The 23165-nt window shown below is 45.0% G+C and overlaps 1 protein-coding gene across 1 annotated transcript in view; it reads left to right on the forward strand.

Moving 5' to 3' along the window:
* adam19a (ADAM metallopeptidase domain 19a) overlaps positions 1-23165 on the forward strand; it is a gene marked incomplete in the record, with an annotated part of 166688 nt that overhangs the window by 38898 nt on the left and 104625 nt on the right.

Consider the following 23165-nt stretch of genomic DNA (forward strand, 5'->3'; position numbering starts at 1 on the left):
CACACACACACACACACACACACACACACACACACACACACACACACACACACTGACAGGCAGGCACGCAAAACAAAACCACCCATGTCTGAAAAATCCAGCCAAAAACATAATTAGTACCCAAATGTGATGCTTGGCTGGTGTTTATCTAGGTAGTTACACAAGATAACGTTTCTCTCACTGCTACAAACATGTAAGGGGGTTCCTATGCTGAAGGGTTTTATGAGAGGAGTTCCAAGGTACTTGGCGCCCTCTAATGAAGTGGAATGCTTTTTAAAATGTCTTCCCGAGAACAGGTGGCTGCACTTGAGGAACACAGGTCCACCATGAGAGTTGGAATCATGAAAGCTGTGTCTATCAATATTGATTATGCTCTCAGAGAGCTGCTCCCTTGACTCAGAGGAGGACGTGTGTGTGTGTATACTGTGTGTGTGTTTGTTTATGTGTGTGTGTGTGTGTGTGTGTGAGCACTGTGTTTGTATATGTATTAGTTGTGTGTGTGTCAGTCCCCTCTCACGGTAAAACTGCAAATGTAATCTGTCCACTGTGTGTGTGTGTGTATACTGTGTGTGTGTTTGTTTGTGTGTGTGTGTGAGCACTGTGTTTGTATATGTATCTGTTGTGTGTGTGTGTGTCAGTCAACAGTCCCCTCACGGTAAAACTGCAAATGTAATCTATGTGTTCTTTCCTCTGAGCACTACGCTGTCTGTACCACTCAGACCATCTCATCTTGACTGGAGTCTCCACTCTGTACCACTCAGACCATCTCATCTTGACTAGAGTCTCCACTCAGACCATCTCATCTTGACTAGAGTCTCCACTCTGTACCACTCAGACCATCTCATCTTGACTGGAGTCTCCACTCTATACCACTCAGACCATCTCATCTTGACTGGAGTCTCCACTCTGTACCACTCAGACCATCTCATCTTGACTAGAGTCTCCACTCAGACCATCTCATCTTGACTAGAGTCTCCACTCTGTACCACTCAGACCATCTCATCTTGACTGGAGTCTCCACTCTATACCACTCAAACCATCTCATCTTGACTGGAGTCTCCACTCTATACCACTCAGACCATCCCATCTTGACTGGAGTCTTCACTCAGACCATCTCATCTTGACTGGAGTCTCCACTCTATACCACTCAGACCATCCCATCTTGACTGGAGTCTTCACTCAGACCATCTCATCTTGACTGGAGTCTCCACTCTATACCACTCAGACCATCCCATCTTGACTGGAGTCTCCACTCAGGCCATCCCATCTTGACTGGAGTCTCCACTCAGGCCATCCCATCTTGACTGGAGTCTCCACTCTATACCACTCAGACCATCTCATCTTGACTGGAGTCTCCACTCAGGCCATCCCATCTTGACTGGAGTCTTCACTCTGTACCACTCAGACCATCCCATCTTGACTGGAGTCTCCACTCTATACCACTCAGACCATCCCATCTTGACTGGAGTCTCCACTCTATACCACTCAGACCATCCAATCTTGACTGGAGTCTCCACTCAGACCATCCCATCTTGACTGGAGTCTCCACTCTGTACCACTCAGACCATCCCATCTTGACTGGAGTCTCCACTCTGTACCACTCAGACCATCCCATCTTGACTGGAGGCTTACACTTAATGCAAAGAATGTATCCTCTGGCTAGAGCCCCTCCCTTAACGCAAGCAACCTCTCAACGAGACAGAGAGAGATGGCGATAGAGAGGGAGAGAGAGAAAATCATGTTTACACTCGTTTTCTGTCTCGAAAGAGTAGCGAGAAACCATCTCCCAACCACTCACCCACCCTGACAGAGGTGAAATGAAAGGTATTGCTTTAATGCTTTGTTCTCCTGTATCAACTCTTGAGTCAACAGACATTGATCCCCTCTCTCCTCTGGAATGCATCTGGATGTCTGATCTGTGCAGGAGAGGTTAGAGATGGAGCCTGACGTCCCCCCCCCCCCCCTCCGCTCCACAACAGGCTTCGCTCAGCCACCCATCCCAGAATCCTTGGCCTTTTGAACACACCCCCTCTCGGGTCCCAGCGAGATGGGAGCCCTAAAGACACAGAAATGTCAAGACTGTGCCTGCCTGGCAATCACTGCTGGTGTACGCACTGAACCAAGAGAGAGAACGTGTGTGTGTGTGTGTGTGTTTGTGTGAGAGAGAGAAATTGTGTGTGTAAGTCGAACCGTTCCAACAAAAAGCTGCTATCTGAATCGGCCCACACACTCCTGGTGTGTTCCAAGCCGTCTTCTATGGGGAGAAGACCGTGTCTGTTAAACACTGCTGATCTCCTAGAGAGAAGACCTTGTCTGTTTAACACTGCTGATCTCCTAGAGAGAAGACCTTGTCTGTTTAACACTGCTGATCTCCTAGAGAGAAGACCGTGTCTGTTTAACACTGCTGATCTCCTAGAGAGAAGACCTTGTCTGTTTAACACTGCTGATCTGCCAGAGAGAAGACCTTGTCTGTTTAACAGTTGATCTGCCAGAGAGAAGACCTTGTCTGTTTAACAGCTGATCTCCTAGAGAGAAGACCTTGTCTGTTTAACAGCTGATCTGCCAGAGAGAAGACCTTGTCTGTTTAACAGCTGATCTGCCAGAGAGAAGACCGTGTCTGTTAAACACTGCTGATCTCCTAGAGAGAAGACCTTGTCTGTTTAACAGCTGATCTGCCAGAGAGAAGACTTTGTCTGTTAAGCAGCTGATCTGCCAGAGAGAAGACCTTGTCTGTTTAACAGCTGATCTGCCTGAGAAAAGCTCTAGAGAGACAACAGCTGGATATTAAAAGAGAGGGGGAGAGAGAGAGGATATGTCAACATTCTGTTTTCATCTTTATTCCAATCTTTCATATACTCTTTCTCTCCATCTTCCCAGGTCAGCTGTGTCAGGTTACGGAAGTAACAGGTTGTGTGAGTGCGTTTTGTGAGTATTTGTGTGTGTGTTTATGCCGTGAATTCTTCATTATAACGTCAAGCAAATCTCCCGAGTGGCGCTCCGGTCTAAGGAACTGCATTGCAGTGCTGTAGGCGTCATTACAGACACCCTGGTTCGAATCCAGGCTGTATCACAACCGGCCGTGATTGGGAGTCCCGTAGGGCGGCGCACAATTGGACCAGCATCGTCCGGGTTTGGCCAGTGTAGGCCGTCATTGTAAATGAGAATTTGTTCTTAACTGACTTGCCTAGTTAAATTTAAAATATTCAATACAGAGCTTTTGTCAGTCACAGTATGAAACATCAGGACAGGATTAGTATTATCCCTGTAGGTGGAATAATATTTGAGACATCATTGGAAATATTGAGGAAACTAATACAATCCCCCTTCAAAATGATGGATGGTATTTTGTAACTGAATACATTTAAAAAAAACTGAATACATATATATACTCTAACAGGGTTAACACCTCTAACAACAGGGTTAACACCTCTAACAACAGGGTTAACACCTCTAACAACAGGGTTAACACCGCTAACAACAGGGTTAACACCTCTAACAACAGGGTTAACACCTCTAACAACAGGGTTAACACCTCTAACAACAGGGTTAACACCGCTAACAACAGGGTTAACACCTCTAACAACAGGGTTAACACCTCTAACAACAGGGTTAACACCTCTAACAACAGGGTTAACACCTCTAACAACAGGGTTAACACCTCTAACAACAGGGTTAACACCGCTAACAACAGGGTTAACACCGCTAACAACAGGGTTAACACCTCTAACAACAGGGTTAACACCGCTAACAACAGGGTTAACACCGCTAACAACAGGGTTAACACCTCTAACAGGGTTAACACCGCTAACCGCTAACAACAGGGTTAACACCTCTAACAGGGTTAACACCTCTAACAACGGGGTTAACACCTCTAACAGGGTTAACACCTCTAACAACAGGGTTAACACCTCTAACAACAGGGTTAACACCTCTAACAACAGGGTTAACACCTCAACAGGGTTAACACCTCTAACATCCTGTTGGACTCCAGGACCAGAGACTCATTATTCTCTCTTAGCGCTTCCCTTCAGTCTGCTTTGGGTTCCTCTTGGTTGCATTTGTTTCCCCCAGAACAAGTTGTTGAATCGGATCTGATTGATTGTCAGTAGAATTTTAGAGGATCAGACCTGTATAATTCTCTGTGTGGGAGGGTGTGCTCTCAACCTGAAGTCGCAAGCTGAGAAGGTAAATTGTTTCATATGATGATCCTGCTTATGGTGACCAGTTGATGGAGTCTTAAGAAAACACACACAGTCACGTTTGTCGTACGATGAAGGAGCGGACCAAAGCGCAGCGTGTGTATCGTTCCACATTTTCTTTATTAATGTGTGAAACTATGCAATACATACAAATAAACTGAATGACCAAAACAACAAACCGTGAAGAAGAGTTACAACATACACTAACTCAAAATCAATCTCCCTCAAACCCAGGTGGCAAAAACACCTACTTAAGTATGATCTCCAATTAGAGACAACGATGACCATCTGCCTCTAATTGGAGATCATCCCAAACAAAGCCCAACATAGAAATACAAAACTAGAACATAGCAACATAGAAAATCTAACTACAAAAAAACCCTGTCACTCCCTGACCTACTCTACCATAGAAAATAACAGCTTTCTATGGTCAGGACGTGACACACACACACACACACACAAGCTTGGAGTCTGGCATCTCTAAAGGCTTGATAGTAAAGAGTATTGTTATTAAAGATGATGATTATTTTTACTTAAAGCAGAGAGTGTGACACAGTCAGTGTTTAATGAACACAGTGTGCTGCTGGAGGGGGGGGATGATTGAGGTGGCATTGCGTCTACTTTGGAATCGTGTTGAGTATAAGATGACGCCACTCAAATAAGTGACACTCTTTGATCGCGTTTGGAGTGAGGAGATATGAGGAGACGCCATGTCGACGAAGAGAGAGTTGTCTGTCGCTCCGTTGGGGATTGGGAGAGATGTTCTAGGGGGGATGGGACTTGTTTTCAAAGGAGTTCGACGGACAGCGCTAGGGAACGGTCTTCTTTTAAACAGGCAAACACATACACACATTCGCAGACAAACACGCACACAGTGTCGTACACAACACAAGCATGTGTGTGCACACACACACACACACACTAACACAGGGGCCACATCAGGTACATCACAACATACAATCCCTCAAATACGTTTCTCTCTCTCAAGTCTGCCACTACTCCCCCTCAAACCAAAACCCCAAGCATCATAACGAGAGACACTTTTAGAGTTATATTTATCCATTTAGCCTGCTGGCAATCATTAAAGTGAAGGTTGCTTGCTGCCAATGAACACACAGGCTGCATGTCCAAAAGCTGGAGCCAGATTTTTGAAAGGGCCTTTCTCTCTCTCTCTCTCTCTCTTTCTCTCTCTCTCTCTCCCCCTCTATTTCTCAATCTCTCTCCACCTGTCTCTCTCTCTTTCTCTTTTTCCATCTCTCCCTCCCACCCTCTCTCTATCCCTCACTCCTGGCGATCATCACTTTCTTACTGATCTCCCCTGGAGATAGTAAGCAGCTCTGACAGCTAGGAGAGCAACAGACTCAGCCACACTCAGAGGCTTCAGAGAGCATGATTCCCAGGACCCGAGAGTGGAGAGGGAGAAGAGAGAGAGAGAGGAGGGAGTGAGGGTGGAGAGGGAGGGAGAGAGAGAGGAGGGAGTGAGGGTGGAGAGGGAGAGAGGAGGGAGAAGGGAGAGGAGAGAGAGAAAGAGGAGAGAGTGAGGGTGGAGAGGGAGAGGAGAGAGGAGAGAGAGAGAGAGAGAGAAGGAGAGGGGGGAGGGAGGGAGGGAGAGGAGAGAGGGAGTGAGAGAGGGAGAGGAGGGAGAGGAGAGAGGAGTGAGAGAGGGAGAGGAGAGAGGAGGAGAGAGAGAGGAGGAGAGAGAGAAAGAGAAAGAGGACAGAGTGAGGGTGGAGAGGGAGAGGAGAGAGAGGGAGAGGAGAGAGAGGGAGAGGAGAGAGGGAGAGGGAGAGAGGAGAGGAGAGAGTGTGTGCATTCTAACTTTGGATTCTTCCTGGGGTGCCAGTGACTGTATTGGAACTTTTAGTGTCAATAGGGTGCCTAGTACATTTTACATGTTAGTCATTTAGCAGACAGTCTTATCCAGAGTGACTTACAGTGAGTGCATTCATCTTAAGATAGCTAGGTCAGACAACAACACATTAGAATTATATCAAGTACATTTTCCCTCAAAGTCAGTGCTAGTAGGAAAAGAGAAATGCCTTATTGTGAGTTATTTAAGATACTTTTCTAAGGTTGCAGACGTTTTGGAAAGATGGGCAGGGACTCTGCTGTCCTGACTTTATGGGGAAGCTTGTTCCACCGTTGGGTGCTAGGACAGAGAAGAGCTTTGCGGGCTGAGTACCAGCTTCAGTTAGCTAAAGTCTGTATTATATCTAAAGCACATTGGGACAAGCTGACAGCCTTATAGTTACAGCACATCGAGCCGGTCTGGTCTGCGTTTCGAGATCAGACAATGGGAGCATTCTACAGATGTAAGAAGAATGGAGGCCATTTTCCAACATCCCGTTGGAAAACCATTGGCTGATAATGATTAGTGAGCGATTGTGAACTGAAGTGGCTCCAGACCCGCAGCCGGGGCCAGATTTTACAAAGCGCAGACATCAAATTGTATTCCATCCTATTAAATTCAAGGCATGTTCTCGGCCGCATTGTTCTAAAATGAGAAGGGGAATAGAATACCTGAAGGGTTTTTACTACAGTTACAATTGATTACTATTTGTATTGTTTGGGTGATGTTCAGTGTGTAGGATAAGAGAAGAAGAAGTGAGGAAAGGAGGAGTAATGCTGAGAGAAGGCTTCTCTCTCTTCTCTCTCTTCTCCTAGTGTTTCAGGTAATTACAATAGGCTCCAGCTTCCAGCTAGTGGATTAGATAAAGATTGATAATGGTGCTTTCATTTCAATTTCAAAGTCTGTGTGTATGTGAGAGAGCGTGTTCAAGTGTGTGTGTGTGTGTGTGTCTGTGTCTGTCTGTACTCGCGCGCGCTTGCGTGTGTGATTTTGTATACGGCCTCAAAATGAAGTGGCAGTGAGGAAGCCATCTGAGAATCTATTAAATGAAGTGAACAGAGATGGAAGTCATGCATTTGGCTGTGTTGCTTAGAGGAATGAAGGATAGATTAAATTCTGGCAGCTAGTGTATGTTGGAAACTTCCCGTTAGGGTCACTGTTTGTTGGCTTCTCACAGAGGGGAAATAAGTAGGTCATACTGCATCTTTATGTGTTTTTATGAAACAAAGGCAATTTATATTTCATTATGTACTGTATTATTGAACAAAACATTAGGGACACTTTCCTAATATTGAGTTGCACCTCGCCTTTTGCCCTCAGAACAGCCTCAATTCATCGGGGCATGGACTCCACGAGGTGTTGAAAGCGTTCCACAGCGATGCTGGCTCATGTTGACTCCAATGCTTCCCACAGTTCTGTCAAGTTGTCTGGATGTCCTTTGGGTGGTGGACCATTCTTGATACACACAGGAAACTGTTGAGCGTGAAAAACCCAGCGGCGTTGCAGTTCTTCACACTAACTGGTGCACCTGGCACTTACTACCATACCCCGTTCAAAGGCACTTAAATCTTTTGTCTTGCCCATTCACCCTCTGAATAGCATACATACACAATCCATGTCTCAATTGTCTCAAGGCTTAAAACTCCTAACAGGTGACATCAATAAGGGATCATAGCTTTCACCTAGATTCACTTGGTCAGTCTATGTCATGGAAAGAGCAGGTGTCCTTAATCTTTTGTACACTGTGTGTGTGTGTGTGTGTGTGTGTGTGTGTGTGTGTATATATATATATAATAAAAAAATAAATACAATTTTTTAAGAATATATCTATATCAAGTAGTATATACTTGATATATATATATATTATATACATACACTACATGACCAAAAAAAAGTATGTTTTTTTATATATATACTCCTAAATCATGGGAATTAGTATGGAGTTGGTCACCCCTTTGCTGCTATAATAGCCTCCACTTTTCTAGGAAGTCTTTCCACTAGATGTTGGAACATTACTGCGGGGACTTGCTTCCATTCAGCCACAAGAGCATTAGTGAGGTCGGGCACTGATGTCAGGCGATTAGGCCTGGCTCGCAGTCGATGTTCCAATTCATCCCAAAGGTGTTCGATGGGAATCTTGACAGACCATTTCTGTAGGGTCTTCGCTTTGTGCACGGGGGCATTGTCATGCTGAAACAGGAAAGGGCTTTCCCCAAACTTTATACACAAAGTTGGAAGCACAGAATCATCTAGAATGTCATTATATGCTGTAGTGTTAAAATTTCCCTTCAATGGAAATATGGGGCCTAGCCCGAACCATGAACAATTATTCCTCCTCCACCAAACTTTACAGTTCGCACTATGCATTCTGGCAGGTAGAGTTCTCCTGGCATCCGCCAAACCCAGATTCGTCCATTGGACTGCCAGATAGTGAAGCATGATTCATAACTACAGAGAAAGCATTTCCACTGCTCCAGAGTCCAATGGCGGCGAGCTTTACACCACTCAGCCAATGCTTGGCATTGCGCATGGTGATCTTAGGCTTGTGTACAGCTGCTCGGCCATGGAAACCCATTTCATGAAGCTCCCGACCAACAGTTGTTGTGGTCATGTTGCTTCCAGAGGGAGTTTCTCTGGAACTCGCTTCCACTTCACAATAACAGCACTTAAAGTTGACCAGGACAGTTCTAGCAGGGGAGAAATGTGACAAACTGACTTGTTGGAAAGGTGACATCCTATGACTGTGCCACTGAGGTCTTCAGTAAGGCCATTCTACTGCCAATGTTTGTCTATGGAGATTGGGTGTGTGCTCAGTTTTGATACACCTGCCAGCAATGGATGTGGCTGAAATAGCCAAATCCACTAATTTGAAGGGGTGTCCACATACATATACATATATATATATATATACAGTCCCTGTCAAACGTTTGGACACACCTACTCATTCAAGGGTTTTTCTTTATTTGTACTATTTTCTACATGTAGTAACCAAAAAAGTGTTAAACAAATCAAAATATATTGCCACCCTTTGCCTTGATGACAGCTTTGCACACTCTTGGCATTCTCTCAACCAGCTTCACCTGGAATGATTTTCAGCTTTAGGAGGAAGTCATCTGAAATGCTTTTCCAACAGTCTTGAAGGAGTTCCCACATATGCTGAGCACTTGTTGGCTGCTTTTCCTTCACTCTGTGGTCCAACTCATCCCAAACCATCTCAATAAGGGTTGAGTTCAGGTGATTGTGGAGGCCAGGTCATCTGATGCAGCACTCCATCGCTCTCCTTCTTGGTCAAATAGCCATTACACAGCCTGGAGGTGTGTTTTGGGTCATTGTCCTGTTGAAAAACAAATGACAGTCCCACTAAGCGCAAACCAGATGGGATGGCGTATCGCTGCAGAATGCTGTGGTAGCCATGCTGGTTAAGTGTGCCTTGAATTTTAAATAAATCACTGACAGTGTAACCAGCAAAGCACCCCCACACCATCACACCTCCTCCTCCATGCTTCACGGTGGGAACAACACATGCGGAGGTCATCCGTTCACCTACCCTGCGTCTCACAAAGACATGGTGGTTGGAACCAAAAATCTCAAATTTGGACTCATCAGACCAAAGGACAGATTTCCACCAGTCTAATGTCCATTGCTCGTGTTTCTTGGCCCAAGCAAGTCTCTGCTTCTTATTGCTGTCCTTTAGTAGTGGTTTCTTTGCAGCAATTCGACCATGAATACCCGATTCACACAGTCTCCTCTGAACAGTTGATGTTGAGATTTGTCTGTTACTTGAACTCTGTGAATCACTTGAACAAACGTTCAAAGTTCTTGAAATGTTCCGTATTGACTGACCTTCATGTCTTAAAGTAATGATGGACTGTCATTTTTCTTTGCTTATTTGAGCTGTTCATGCCATAATATGGACTTGGTCTTTTACCAGATAGGGCTATCTTCTGTATACCAACCCTACCTTGTCACAACGCAACTGATTGTCTCAAACGCATTAAGAAGGAAAGAAATTCCACAAATGAACTTTTAACAAGGCACACCTGTTAATTGAAATGCGTTCCAGGTGACTACCTCATGAAGCTGATTGAGAGAATGCCAAGAGTGTGCAAAGCTGCCATCAAGGCAAAGGTTGGCTACTTTGAAGAATCTCAAATATAAAATATATTTACATTTGTAAACACTTTTTTGGTTACTACATGATTCCATATGTGTTATTTCACACATGCGATTCCGTATATGTTATTATTCTACAATGTAGAAAATAGTAAAAATAAAGAAAAACCCTGGAATGAGTTAGGTGTGTCCAAACTTTTGACTGGTACTATATATATTGACCCAAAAATATATGGAGGATTGGAAATTATGCAGACAATTACATTGATGGAAGCTACAGTCTATCTGCAATATTAAAGTTAATCCACCCCTAAAAAGATAATACAAATATACATAAAATTGGACTGCATATGTAGGAGGATCTTGCGTCATGATTGCAAGGCGTCGTAATATCTTTTACAACTATCTGGTTTTAATATCCATTCTAGAATGTCCTTCTAGCCAATCAGAAACAATTATTCAACAATGGTGTGGTGGAAGTATATTTAAAAACTGGGTGGTTCGAACCCTGAATGCTGGTTGGCTGACAGCTGTGACGAGGGCCTGAAACCAAAGCCGTGTGAATATGTACTGCAGTCTGCATGTTGTTGTGTAGTTAGCAGCTAGGCTATGATTCATACTCATCTAGGGACTCAGGTTTAGGCCTGTAAAGACCCAACGGGGGACTACGGTTCACCAGTAAAACTGTTTTTTATGGGACAATTACAACTGTTCCCACAACAGCTCTTAGTTCACTCTGGGAGTTAGCCTCAGGTAGCCTCTAGAGGTCAAGCTAATGCTAACAGATGGTAACCTAATGCTGCTATAGCTTAGAGTAGGAGCTGCAGGCTACGCTAACGCTATTATAGCTTAGAGTTGGAGCTGGAGGCTACGCTAATGCTACTATAGTTGCAGGCTACACACAAAATATTGATCAAATCAAATGAGGAAGAGCAGACCTGGGGATAGTAAAGTTGAGCAAATACTTACACACTTTATTATTCTCCCGTTACATTATTTTACTGAACATTTTGACACACACAAAGTGCCTTTACCCTTACAAAGACACTGTGTCTCACATACTGTACATCTTATACAGTAACAGTACTGTAGGCTACATAGCATAGGTCATGATGCCATTCAAATGGGGCGGCAGCTAGCCTAGTGGTTAGAGTGTTGGACCAGTAACCGAAAGGTTACTAGATCGAATCCCTGAGCTGACAAGGTAAAAATCTGTTGTTCTGCCCCTGAACAAGGCAGTTAACCCACTGTTCCCCGGTAGGCCGTCATTGTAAATACGAATTTGTTCTTAACTGACTTCCCTAGTTAAATAAAGCTTAAAAATCAGTCATGGACTATATGTTCTATCACAAGGGTACTCTTAACCTATGAGGTCTGGAGCCTGCTGGTTTTCTGTTCTACCTGATAAATGAATTGAGGAAACCCCTGATTAGAGGGGAACAATAAAAACATGCAGTGGAACTGGCTTTGAAGTCTAGAGTTGAGTTTACCTGTAACAGGACACATTAGAGCCTAATATACAAAGACCATTGAGTTTCCTCTAAGGCAGTGGTTCCTTCAAACATTCAACCTCCATCTACATACCCCTTCTAGCACCAGGGTCAGCGCACTCTCAAATGTTATTTTTTGCCACCATTGTAAGCCTGCCACACACTATACGATACATTTATTAAACATGAGAATGAGTGTGAGTTTTTGTCACAACTCGGCTCGTGGGAAGTGACAAAGAGCTCTTATAGGACCAGTGTCACGCCCTGACCAGGTGAACTCTTCTATTTTGGTCAGGGTGTGGCATTTCTATAGTTTATTTTCTATGTTTTTGGTATAGCCTTGCTTTGGGGCGTATTTCTATGTTGGGTTCTGTCGATTCCCAATCAGAGACAGCTGTCGCTAGTTGCCTCTGATTGGGGAATCATATTTAAGTTCTTTTTCCCCCCACGATGTTTGTGGGTTGTTGTCTCTTTGATTTTGAGCAGCTAACGTATCGGTACTTTCTTTGTTTTGTACGTGTTTATTTCGGTGTAAAATAATAAACATGTGTTCGCTCCCAGTTGCGTTTTGGTCCGCTTCCTCATTACCTGATGCCGAACGTTACAGAACAACCCACCAAACCAGGACCAAGCAGCAGAGGAACGAAGAGGAAGGATGGACATGGGCCGAGTTAAGGAGGAGCATTTCCAGGGCGATGGAAGAGTTTAGGGAGACCGAGAGGCATCCCCAAGAATTTTTTAGGGGGGGCACAAGGGCTGTTTGACGGGGCAGGAGCTGCCCGCCAGTCACCAGAGCTGCCCGCCAGTCAACAGTCGTCGGAGCTGCCCACCAGTCAACAGTCGTCGGAGCTGCCCGCCAGTCAACAGTCGTCGGAGCTGCCCGCCAGTCAACAGTCGTCGGAGCTGCCCGCCAGTCAACAGTCGTCGGAGCTGCCCGTCAGTCAACAGTCGTCGGAGCTGCCCGTCAGTCAACAGTCGTCGGAGCTGCCCGCCAGTCAACAGTCGCCGGAGTGGTCAGACTGCGCTGAACTGCCGGAGTGGCCAGACTGCGCTGAACTGCCGGAGTGGCCAGACTGCGCTGAACTGCCGGAGTGGCCAGACTGCGCTGAACTGCCGGAGTGGCCAGACTGCCCTGAACTGCCGGAGTGGCCAGACTGCCCTGAACTGCCGGAGTGGCCAGACTGCCCTGAACTGCCGGAGTGGCCAGACTGCCCAGACTGTCCCGAGCTGCCAGACGTCCCCAGTCCAGTCCGGCCCGTCCCTGCTCCCCGCACCAGGTTAGTGGTGCGTGTCCACAGTCCTGTCCGGCCCATCCCTGCTCCCCGCACCAAGCCAGTGGTGCGTGTCCCCAGTCCAGTCCGGCCCGTCCCTGCTCCCCGCACCAGGTTAGTGGTGCGTGTCCCCAGTCCTGTCCGGCCCATCCCGGCTCCCCGCACCAAGCCGGTGGTGCGTGTCCCCAGTCTAGTCCGGCCCGTCCCTGCTCCCCGCACCAGGTTGGTGGTGCGTGTCCCCGGTCCTGTCCGGCCCGTCCCTGTTCCCCGCACCAGGCCCACGGCGCGTGTCCACAGTCCGGCACGGCCTGTGTCCGGTCCACCGGTGACCAGTCCTGTTCCGGTCGGCGGCTCCGCTCCGGAGCCTGAGCATGCCGCTCCACCGTGGTCCAGTCCGGGCCAGAGGGGTAGGGCTAGGGTGGAGGCAGGGGGAGAAACACGCCCGGGGCCAGAGCCTCCACCGAGGGTGAGGCGCCCACCCGGGTCCCCCCCCCTAATAGACTTTAGGTTGGTGCGCCGGGAGTACGCACCGTTGGAGGGGGGGTACTGTCACGCCCTGACCAGGTGAACTCTTCTATTTTGGTCAGGGTGTGGCATTTCTATAGTTTATTTTCTATGTTTTTGGTATAGCCTTGCTTTGGGGCGTATTTCTATGTTGGGTTCTGTCGATTCCCAATCAGAGACAGCTGTCGCTAGTTGCCTCTGATTGGGGAATCATATTTAAGTTCTTTTTCCCCCCACGATGTTTGTGGGTTGTTGTCTCTTTGATTTTGAGCAGCTAACGTATCGGTACTTTCTTTGTTTTGTACGTGTTTATTTCGGTGTAAAAGAATAAACATGTGTTCGCTCCCAACTGCGTTTTGGTCCGCTTCCTCGTTACCTGACGCCGAACGTTACAACCAGGGCACAAATAATAATATAATAATAATAATGTTGCTCTTTATTTAACCATCTTACATATAAAACCTTATTTGTTCATCAAAAATTATGAATAACTCACCACAGGTTAATGAGAAGGGTGTGCTTGAAAGGATCCACATAACTCTACAATTTTGGGTTGTATTGGAGAGAGTCTCAGTCTTAAATGATTTTACACAGTCTGTGCCTGTATTTAGTTTTCATGCTAGTAAGGCCCGAGAATCCACTCTCACATAGGTCATCAGTCCTCATTCCGTCAAGTAGAGGATGCCTGGTTATTCTTTAAAATTGCTTTCCTCACCATTTTAAATAAGCATAGCCCATTTAAAAAATGTAGAACCAGGAACAGATGTAGCCCTTAGATCACTTCAGATCTGGCTGCCCTTGACCAGCAGAAAAACATCCTGTGGCGTACCGCATTAGCATCGAATAGCCCCCGCGATATGCAACTTTTCAGGGAAGTTAGGAACCAATATACACAGGCAGTTAGGAAAGCAAAGACTAGCTTCTTCAAACAGAAATTTGCATCCTGTAGCACAAACTCCAAAAAGTTCTGGGACACTGTAAAGTCCATGGAGAATAAGAGCACCTCCTCCCAGCTTCCCAAAACACTGTCACCACCGATAAATCCACGATAATTAAGAATTTCAATAAGCATTTTTCTACTGCTGGCCATGCTTTCCACCTTGCTACCCCTACCCCGGTCAACAGCCCTGCACCCCCTACAGCAACTTACCCAAGCCTCCCCCATTTCTCCTTCACCCAAATCCAGATAGCTGGTGTTCTGAAAGAGTTGCAAAATCTGGACCCCTACAAATCAGCCGAGCTAGACAATCTGGACCTTCTCTTTCTAAAATTATCCACCGCAATTGTTGCAACCCCTATTACTAGCCTGTTCAACCTCTCTTTCGTATTGTCTGAGATCCCCAAAGATTGGAAAGCTGCCACAGTCATCCCCTTCTTCAAAGGGGAGACACTCTAGACCCAAACTGTTACAGACCTATATCTATCCTACCCTGTCTTTCTAAGGTCTTCGAAAGCCAAGTTAACAAACAGATCACCGACCATTTCGAATCCCACGTACCTTCTCCGTTATGCAATCTGGTTTCTGAGCTGGTCATGGGTGCACCTCAGCCACGCTCAAGTTCCTAAACGATATCCTAACTGCCATCGATAAAAGACAATACTGTGCAGCCATATTCATCGACCTGGCCAAGGCTTTCGACTCTGTCAATCACCACATTCTTATCGGCAGACTCAACAGCCTTGGTTTCTCAAATGACTGCCTCGCCTGGTTCACCAACTACTTCTCTGATAGAGTTCAGTGTGTCAAATTAGAGGGCCTGTTGTCCAGACCTCTGGCAGTCTCTATGGGGGTGCCACAGGGTTCAATTCTCGGGTCGACTCTTTTCTCTGTATACATCAATGATGTTGCTCTTGCTGCTGGTGATTCTCTGATCCACCTCTACGCAGACGACACCATTCTGTATACTTCTGGCCCTTCTGTGGACACTGTGTTAACTAACCTCCAGATGAGCTTCAATGCCATACAACTCTCCTTCCGTGGCCTCCAACTGCTCTTAAATGCAAGTAAAACTTAATGCATGCTCTTCAACCGATCGCTGCCCACCCATCCAGCATCACTACTCTGGACGGTTCTGACTTGTGAATATGTGGATAACTACAAATACCTAGGTGTCTGGTTAGACTGTAAAATCTCCTTCCAGACTCATATTAAGCATCTCCAATTCAAAATGAAATCTAGAATCGGCTTCCTATTTCGCAACAAAGCATCCTTCACTCATGCATACCCTTGTAAAACTGACTATCCTACCTGATCCTTGACTTCAATGATGTAATTTACAAAATAGCCTCCAACACTCTACCCAGTAAATTGGATGCAGTCTATCACAGTGCCATCCATTTTGTCACCAAAGCCCCATATACTACCCACCACTGCAACCTGTATGCTCTCGTTGGCTGGCCCTCGCTTCATATTCGTCGCCAAACCCACTGGCTTCAGGTCATCTATAAGTCTTTGCAAGGTAAAACTCCGCCTTATCTCAGCTCACTGGTCACCATAGCAGCATCCACCCATAGCATGCGCTCCAGCAGGAACATTTCACTGGTCACCCCCAAAGCCAACTCCTCCTTTGGCCGCCTTTCCTTCCAGTTCTCTGCTGCCAATGCCTGGAACGAATTGCAAAAATCACTGAAGCTGGAGACTCATATCTCCCTCACTAACTTTAAGCATCAACTGTCAGAGCAGCTTACCGATCACTGTACCTGTACATAGCCCATCTGTAAATAGCCCATCCAACTACTTCATCCCCATATTGTTATTAATTTTTTTGCTCCTTTGCACCCCAGTATCTCGACTTGCACATTCATCTTCTGCACACCTATCAGTCAAGTTTTAATTGCTAAATTGTAATTACTTCGCCACTTCGGCCTATTTATTGCCTTACCTCCCTAAACTTACTTCATTTGCACACACTGTATATATTTTTCTATTGTGTTATTGATTGTACATTTGTTTATTACATGTGTAACTCTGTGTTGTTGTTTGTATCGCACTGCTTTGCTATTTCTTGGCCAAGTCTCAGTTGTAAATGAGAACTTGTTCTCAACTGGCCTACCTGGTTAAATAAAGGTGAAATAAATTAAATAAAAATCAGTGTCGTAACATCTCGATTTGCCAAGGCAAGAAACTCTGAGCGCAGCCCAATCCAGAAATCTGGCAGTGGTTTCTGATTAAATTCAATTTTCACAGAACCGCTTGTTGCAATTTCGATGAGGCACTTGTTCAGGTATCGGTAAGTGGACTGGAGGCAGGGCATTAAAGGGATAAAGAATCCAGTTGTTTGTGTTGTCCGTTTTGGGCAAGTACCTGCGTAATTGTGCACCCAGCTCACTCAGGTGCCTCGCTATATCACATTTGACATTGTCTGTAAGCTTGAGTTCATTTGTACACAAAAAATCATACAATGATAGAAAAACCTGTATGTTGTCCTTGTTAATGCAGACAGAGAAGAGCTTCAACTTCTTAATCATAGCCTCAATTTTGTCCCGCATATTTTGCAGACTTGCAGAGAGTTGCGGAGAGTCCCTGTAATCCTAGATTCAGATCATTCAGGTGAGAAAAAACATCACCCAGATAGGCCAGTCGTGTGAAACTCATCATACAAGCGGTCAGACAAGTGAAAATTATGGTCAATTAAGAAAACTTTAAGCTCGTCTCTCAATTAAAAATGTTTTTTTCAATACTTTGCCCCTCGATAACCAGCGCACTTCCATATGTTGTAAAAGCGTTACATGGTCGCTGCCCGTATCATTGCATAATGCAGAAAATACACGAGTGTTCAGGGGCCTTGCTTTAACAAAGTTAACCATTTTCACTGTAGTGTCTGAAACGTCTTTCAAGGTGTCAGGCATTCCCTTGGCAGCAAGAGCCTCTCGGTGGATGCTGCAGTGTACCCACGTGGCATCGGGAGCAACTGCTTGCACGCGCATTACCACTCCACTTTGTCTCCCTGTCATGGCTTTTGCGCCATCAGTACAGATACCAACACATCTTGACCACCAAAGTCCATTTGATGTCACAAAGCTGTCCAGTACTTTAAAAATATCCTCTCATGTTGTCCTGGTTTCCAGTGGTTTGCAGAAGAGGATCTATTCCTTATTTGACGACCCATAAACGTAACGGACATATACCAGGAGCTGTGCCAGGCCCTCCACGTCTGTTGACTCATCCAGCTGTAATGCATAGAATTCACTGGCTTGTATGCCAAGCAGTAATTGTTTCAAAACATCTCCTGCCATGTCACTGATAGGTCGTGAAACAGTGTTGTTTGATAAAGGCATTGTCTGTATAGTTTTTTGGGGCCTTTTCCCCCAGCATTGTCCCAGCCATATCCGCGGCAGCAGAAATAATGAAGTCCTCCACAATAGTATGGGGCTTGCCTGTCCTAGCCACTCGATAGCTCACCATAAGACGCTTCTAGACCCTTCTTATTAATGGTATCTGTTGCTTTTATACATGTCTTACTACTCGAAAGTCATCTTCTTTCTCGCTCAAAAAACTCCCATGGCTTATTTTTTAAATTGTCATGTTTCGTTTCTAAATGTCTGCGCAAGAGTGAAGGTTTCCCGTGAGAGAGTAACGGTTAATGTGATTGGATGTTAATTATTTGACTAGACTTCCTGTATTTGACATTGTGTTGTTATTTCGCTGAACACTAGATGGTTTAATTTTATGGCAGTGAAACGAGGCTACTCAGTCGAGGAAAAATGTATAGCCCCGTTGGAAAATATAAATGTACTGTTTTGAAAATGTGTAGAAGAAATAAAGTATTATTTCCAGTTTGGGAATACTTGCTCTAACGCCTTTGCAGTGCTGCTATACTGTGTGACACGCTCACAGCTTAAGCCCAGTATCATTAGGAGTGAGTGGGGGTGGGCGTTCACAAGTGCAATCAGCAACCCCAATCACACAGCTCAGTCCGGACCATGCTGGGCAACAGTGGGGGTTTATTGTAATTTGCCTGTTGAGCAGAGGGTTGGTGCCATCAGTCAAACCGTAGGAGGGGCAAAGTGGGATGTAGTTAATTTCAAGGTGTGAGAGTTACGTCAGTATAATGTTACCCCCTGACGTGTTACAGGAATCCACATGGCCATCCACGTGTTAGAAATGGGAACAGTGTTTGTAGTTCGGCTCCACTATTCACAGGTACTTTGAGGTGCTTTAGGATAGAGTAGAATTCTGTATTGCCCAGAGTCAGTATAGCTCAGGAATGGTTTAAAATCCCAACTCTGCAGTGTTAAATACTGTACCATTCAGTCACTGTAGAGACTCTGCAGTGTTAAATACTAAATATAAATTCTGTATCATTCAGTCACTGTAGAGACTCTGCAGTATTAAATACTAAATATAAATTCTGTATCATTCAGTCAGTGTAGAGACTCTGCAGTGTTAAATACTGTATCATTCAGTCAGTGTAGAGACTGCAGTGTTAAATACTGTATCATTCAGTCAGTGTAGAGACTCTGCAGTGTTAAATACTAAATATAAATTCTGTATCATTCAGTCAGTGTAGAGACTCTGCAGTGTTAAATACTGTATCATTCAATCAGTGTAGAGACTCTGCAGTATTAAATACTAAATATAAATTCTGTATCATTCAGTCTTTGTGACTGTGTATTAACAGCAACAAATTACAGCTTCGGTAGAATGCTTCTAATGTACATTTGTTTCAAACCAGGGATACTCTGATGAAGGTCTGATAACCGAAAGCTCAGCCCTAAATATATTGAAAACTATGCATTGATCCTGAGTGTGCGGAGATTCCTTTTCATTTCCAACCAGGGATACAGCTTCAGAAGAGTGCTTTTAAAGTATCCTGCTTCAAACCAGGGATACATAGCATAAATGCCTCAACACCCACTACCGAAGTGGAAAAGGGTATTAATAGTGAGCTATGTCGGTTAGCGCTGAGCAGCTATGTTGAGTGACACTCAGCCTCTCTCCGCCTCTGTTGCTGTTCACTGCGTGGCGCAGGCCTCTTCTGTTGTGAACTAACGGGCTCCGGTTTTCTATTATGGGCTGTAGTGAGTCATGTATGTCTTTGGAGCGGGCCGCGGTGTGTGTGTGTGTGTGTCTATGTGTGTGTGTGTCTGGCTGATGTAATTTTACACGCTAAGTGCAGAGCTTGCTCTCTTTCTCTCTCGCTGCCATACGTCTCTCGCTGCCATATATATCTCGCTGCCATTCATCTCTCACTGCCATATATATCTCGCTCCCATACGTCTCTCAATGCCATACATCTCTCGCTGCCATATATAGCTCGCTGTCATATTTAAAAAAAAAAATGTAAACATTTATTTCACCTTTATTTAACCAGGTGGGCTAGTTGAGAACAAGTCCTTTATTTAACCAGGTGGGCTAGTTGAGAACAAGTCCTTTATTTAACCAGGTAAGCTAGTTGAGAACAAGTCCTTTATTTAACCAGGCGGGCTAGTTGAGAACAAGTCCTTTATTTAACCAGGTGGGCTAGTTGAGAACAAGTCCTTTATTTAACCAGGTAAGCTAGTTGAGAACAAGTTCTCATTTGCAACTGCGACCTGGCCAAGATAAAGCATAGCAGTGCGACACAAACAACAACACAGAGTTATACATGGAATAAACAAACATACAGTCAATAATACAATAGAAAAAGTCTATATACAGTGTGTGCAAATGAGGTAGGATAAGAGAGGTAAGGCAATAAATAGGCCGTAGTGGCGAAATAATTGCAATATAGCAATTCAACACTGGAGAATGTGCAAGTAGAGATACTGGGGTGCAAAGGAGCAAAATAAATAACAGCATCGGGATTAGGTAGTTGGATGGGCTATTTACAGATGGGCTATGTACAGCTGCAGTGATCTGTGAGCTGCTCTGACAGCTGGTGCTAAAAGTTAGTGAGGGAGATATGAGTCTCCAGTTTCAGGGATTTTTGAAATCGTTCCAGTCATTTGCAGCAGAGAACTGGAAGGAAAGGCGGCCAAATGAGGAGTTGGCTTTGGGGGTGACCAGTGAAATATACCTGCTGGAGCGCGTGCTACGAGTGGGTGCTGCTATGGTGACCACTAAGCTGAGATAAGGCGGGGCTTTACCTAACAAAGACTTATAGATGACCTGGCGCCAGTGGGTTTGGCGATGAATATGAAGCGACCAGCCAACGAGAGCATACAGGTTGCAGTGGTGGGTAGTATATGGGGCTTTGGTGACAAAACGGATGGCACTGTGAAAGACTGCATCCAATTTGCTGAGTAGAGTGTTGGAGGCTATTTTGTAAATGACATCGCCGAAGTCAAGGATCGGTAGGATAGTCAATTTTACGAGGGTATGTTTGGCAGCATGAGTGAAGGAGGCTTTGTTGCGAAATAGGAAGCCGATTCTAGATTTAAATTTGGATTGGAGATGCTTAATGTGAGTCTGGAAGGAGAGTTTACAGTCTAACCAGACACCTAGGTATATACATCTCTCGCTGTCATGCATCTCTCGCTGCCGTATAGCTCTCGCTGCCGTATGGCTCTCGCTGCTGTATGGCTCTCGCTGTCATACATCTCTCGCTGTCATACATATCTCACTGCCATATATATCTCACTGTCATACGTCTCTCGATGTCATACGTCTCTCACTGTCATACGTCTCTAGCTGTCATACATCTCTCGCTGTCATACGTCTCTCGCTGTCATACATCTCTCGCTGTCATACATCTCTCGCTGTCATACGTTTCTCGCTGTCATACGTTTCTCGCTGTCATACGTCTCTAGCTGTCATACGTTTCTCGCTGTCATACGTCTCTAGCTGTCATACGTCTCTCACTGTCATACGTCTCTAGCTGTCATACGTTTCTAGCTGTCATACGTTTCTAGCTGTCATACGTCTCTAGCTGTCATACGTCTCTAGCTGTCATACGTCTCTCGCTGTCATACATCTCTAGCTGTCATACGTCTCTAGCTGTCATACGTCTCTAGCTGTCATACGTCTCTAGCTGTCATACGTTTCTAGCTGTCATACGTCTCTAGCTGTCATACGTCTCTAGCTGTCATACGTCTCTAGCTGTCATACGTTTCTAGCTGTCATACGTCTCTAGCTGTCATACGTCTCTAGCTGTCATACGTCTCTAGCTGTCATACGTCTCTAGCTGTCATACGTCTCTAGCTGTCATACGTCTCTAGCTGTCATACGTCTCTAGCTGTCATACGTCTCTAGCTGTCATACGTCTCTAGCTGTCATACGTCTCTAGCTGTCATACGTCTCTAGCTGTCATACGTCTCTCGCTGTCATACGTCTCTAGCTGTCATACGTCTCTAGCTGTCATACGTCTCTCACTCTTTTTCATCACGTCCTTTCTTGTCCCAGTAATGGGAAAATGGAAATGAGGGAATGGGGCCATTCGGCTTCCACCTCTCCGTCTCCTCCTTCATTCCTCATCCTCTCCTCGTCCCTTAGCCAAGACCGGAGGTCTGTTTTGGGGATTAGTCTACTTTAGAGGCTCAGTGCTTGCAGCGATGCAACAAATCGGCTCACAATCTGTTCGAAACACACAAAGGACATGTTTTAATTTGTCAACCACAACAACAGGTCAATGTTGGACTGCATGTGGTGGAAAGCAGTACTGGCATTCCAGAGATGTCCTCCTTTATTTAGGAAATAAGGTAATAAGAGACCATAGTCCATGGCAAACCCTTTAACTGTGATTATAGTCCATGGCAAACCCTTTAACTGTGACTATAGTCCATAGCAAACCCTTTAACTGTGACCATAGTCCATGGCAAACCCTTTAACTGTGACTATAGTCCATAGCAAACCCTTTAACTGTGACTATAGTCCATAGCAAACCCTTTAACTGTGACTATAGTCCATAGCAAACCCTTTAACTGTGACTATAGTCCATGGCAAACCCTTTAACTGTGACTGTAGTCCATGGCAAACCCTTTAACTGTGACTATAGTCCATAGCAAACCCTTTAACTGTGACTATAGTCCATGGCAAACCCTTTAACTGTGACTGTAGTCCATAGCAAACCCTTTAACTGTGACTGTAGTCCATAGCAAACCCTTTAACTGTGACTATAGTCCATAGCAAACCCTTTAACTGTGACTATAGTCCATAGCAAACCCTTTAACTGTGACTGTAGTCCATAGCAAACCCTTTAACTGTGACTATAGTCCATGGCAAACCCTTTAACTGTGACTATAGTCCATAGCAAACCCTTTAACTGTGACTATAGTCCATAGCAAACCCTTTAACTGTGACTATAGTCCATAGCAAACCCTTTAACTGTGACTATAGTCCATAGCAAACCCTTTAACTGTGACTATAGTCCATAGCAAACCCTTTAACTGTGACTATAGTCCATGGCAAACCCTTTAACTGTGACTATAGTCCATAGCAAACCCTTTAACTGTGACTGTAGTCCATAGCAAACCCTTTAATTGTGACTATAGTCCATAGCAAACCCTTTAACTGTGACTATAGTCCATAGCAAACCCTTTAACTGTGACTATAGTCCATGGCAAACCCTTTAACTGTGACTGTAGTCCATGGCAAACCCTTTAACTGTGACTATAGTCCATAGCAAACCCTTTAACTGTGACTGTAGTCCATAGCAAACCCTTTAACTGTGACTATAGTCCATAGCAAACCCTTTAACTGTGACTATAGTCCATAGCAAACCCTTTAACTGTGACTATAGTTCATAGCAAACCCTTTAACTGTGACTGTAGTCCATAGCAAACCCTTTAACTGTGACTATAGTTCATAGCAAACCCTTTA

Source organism: Salmo trutta, chromosome 8, assembly GCF_901001165.1.
Source record: "Salmo trutta chromosome 8, fSalTru1.1, whole genome shotgun sequence".
Taxonomy (NCBI): Eukaryota; Metazoa; Chordata; class Actinopteri; order Salmoniformes; family Salmonidae; genus Salmo; species Salmo trutta.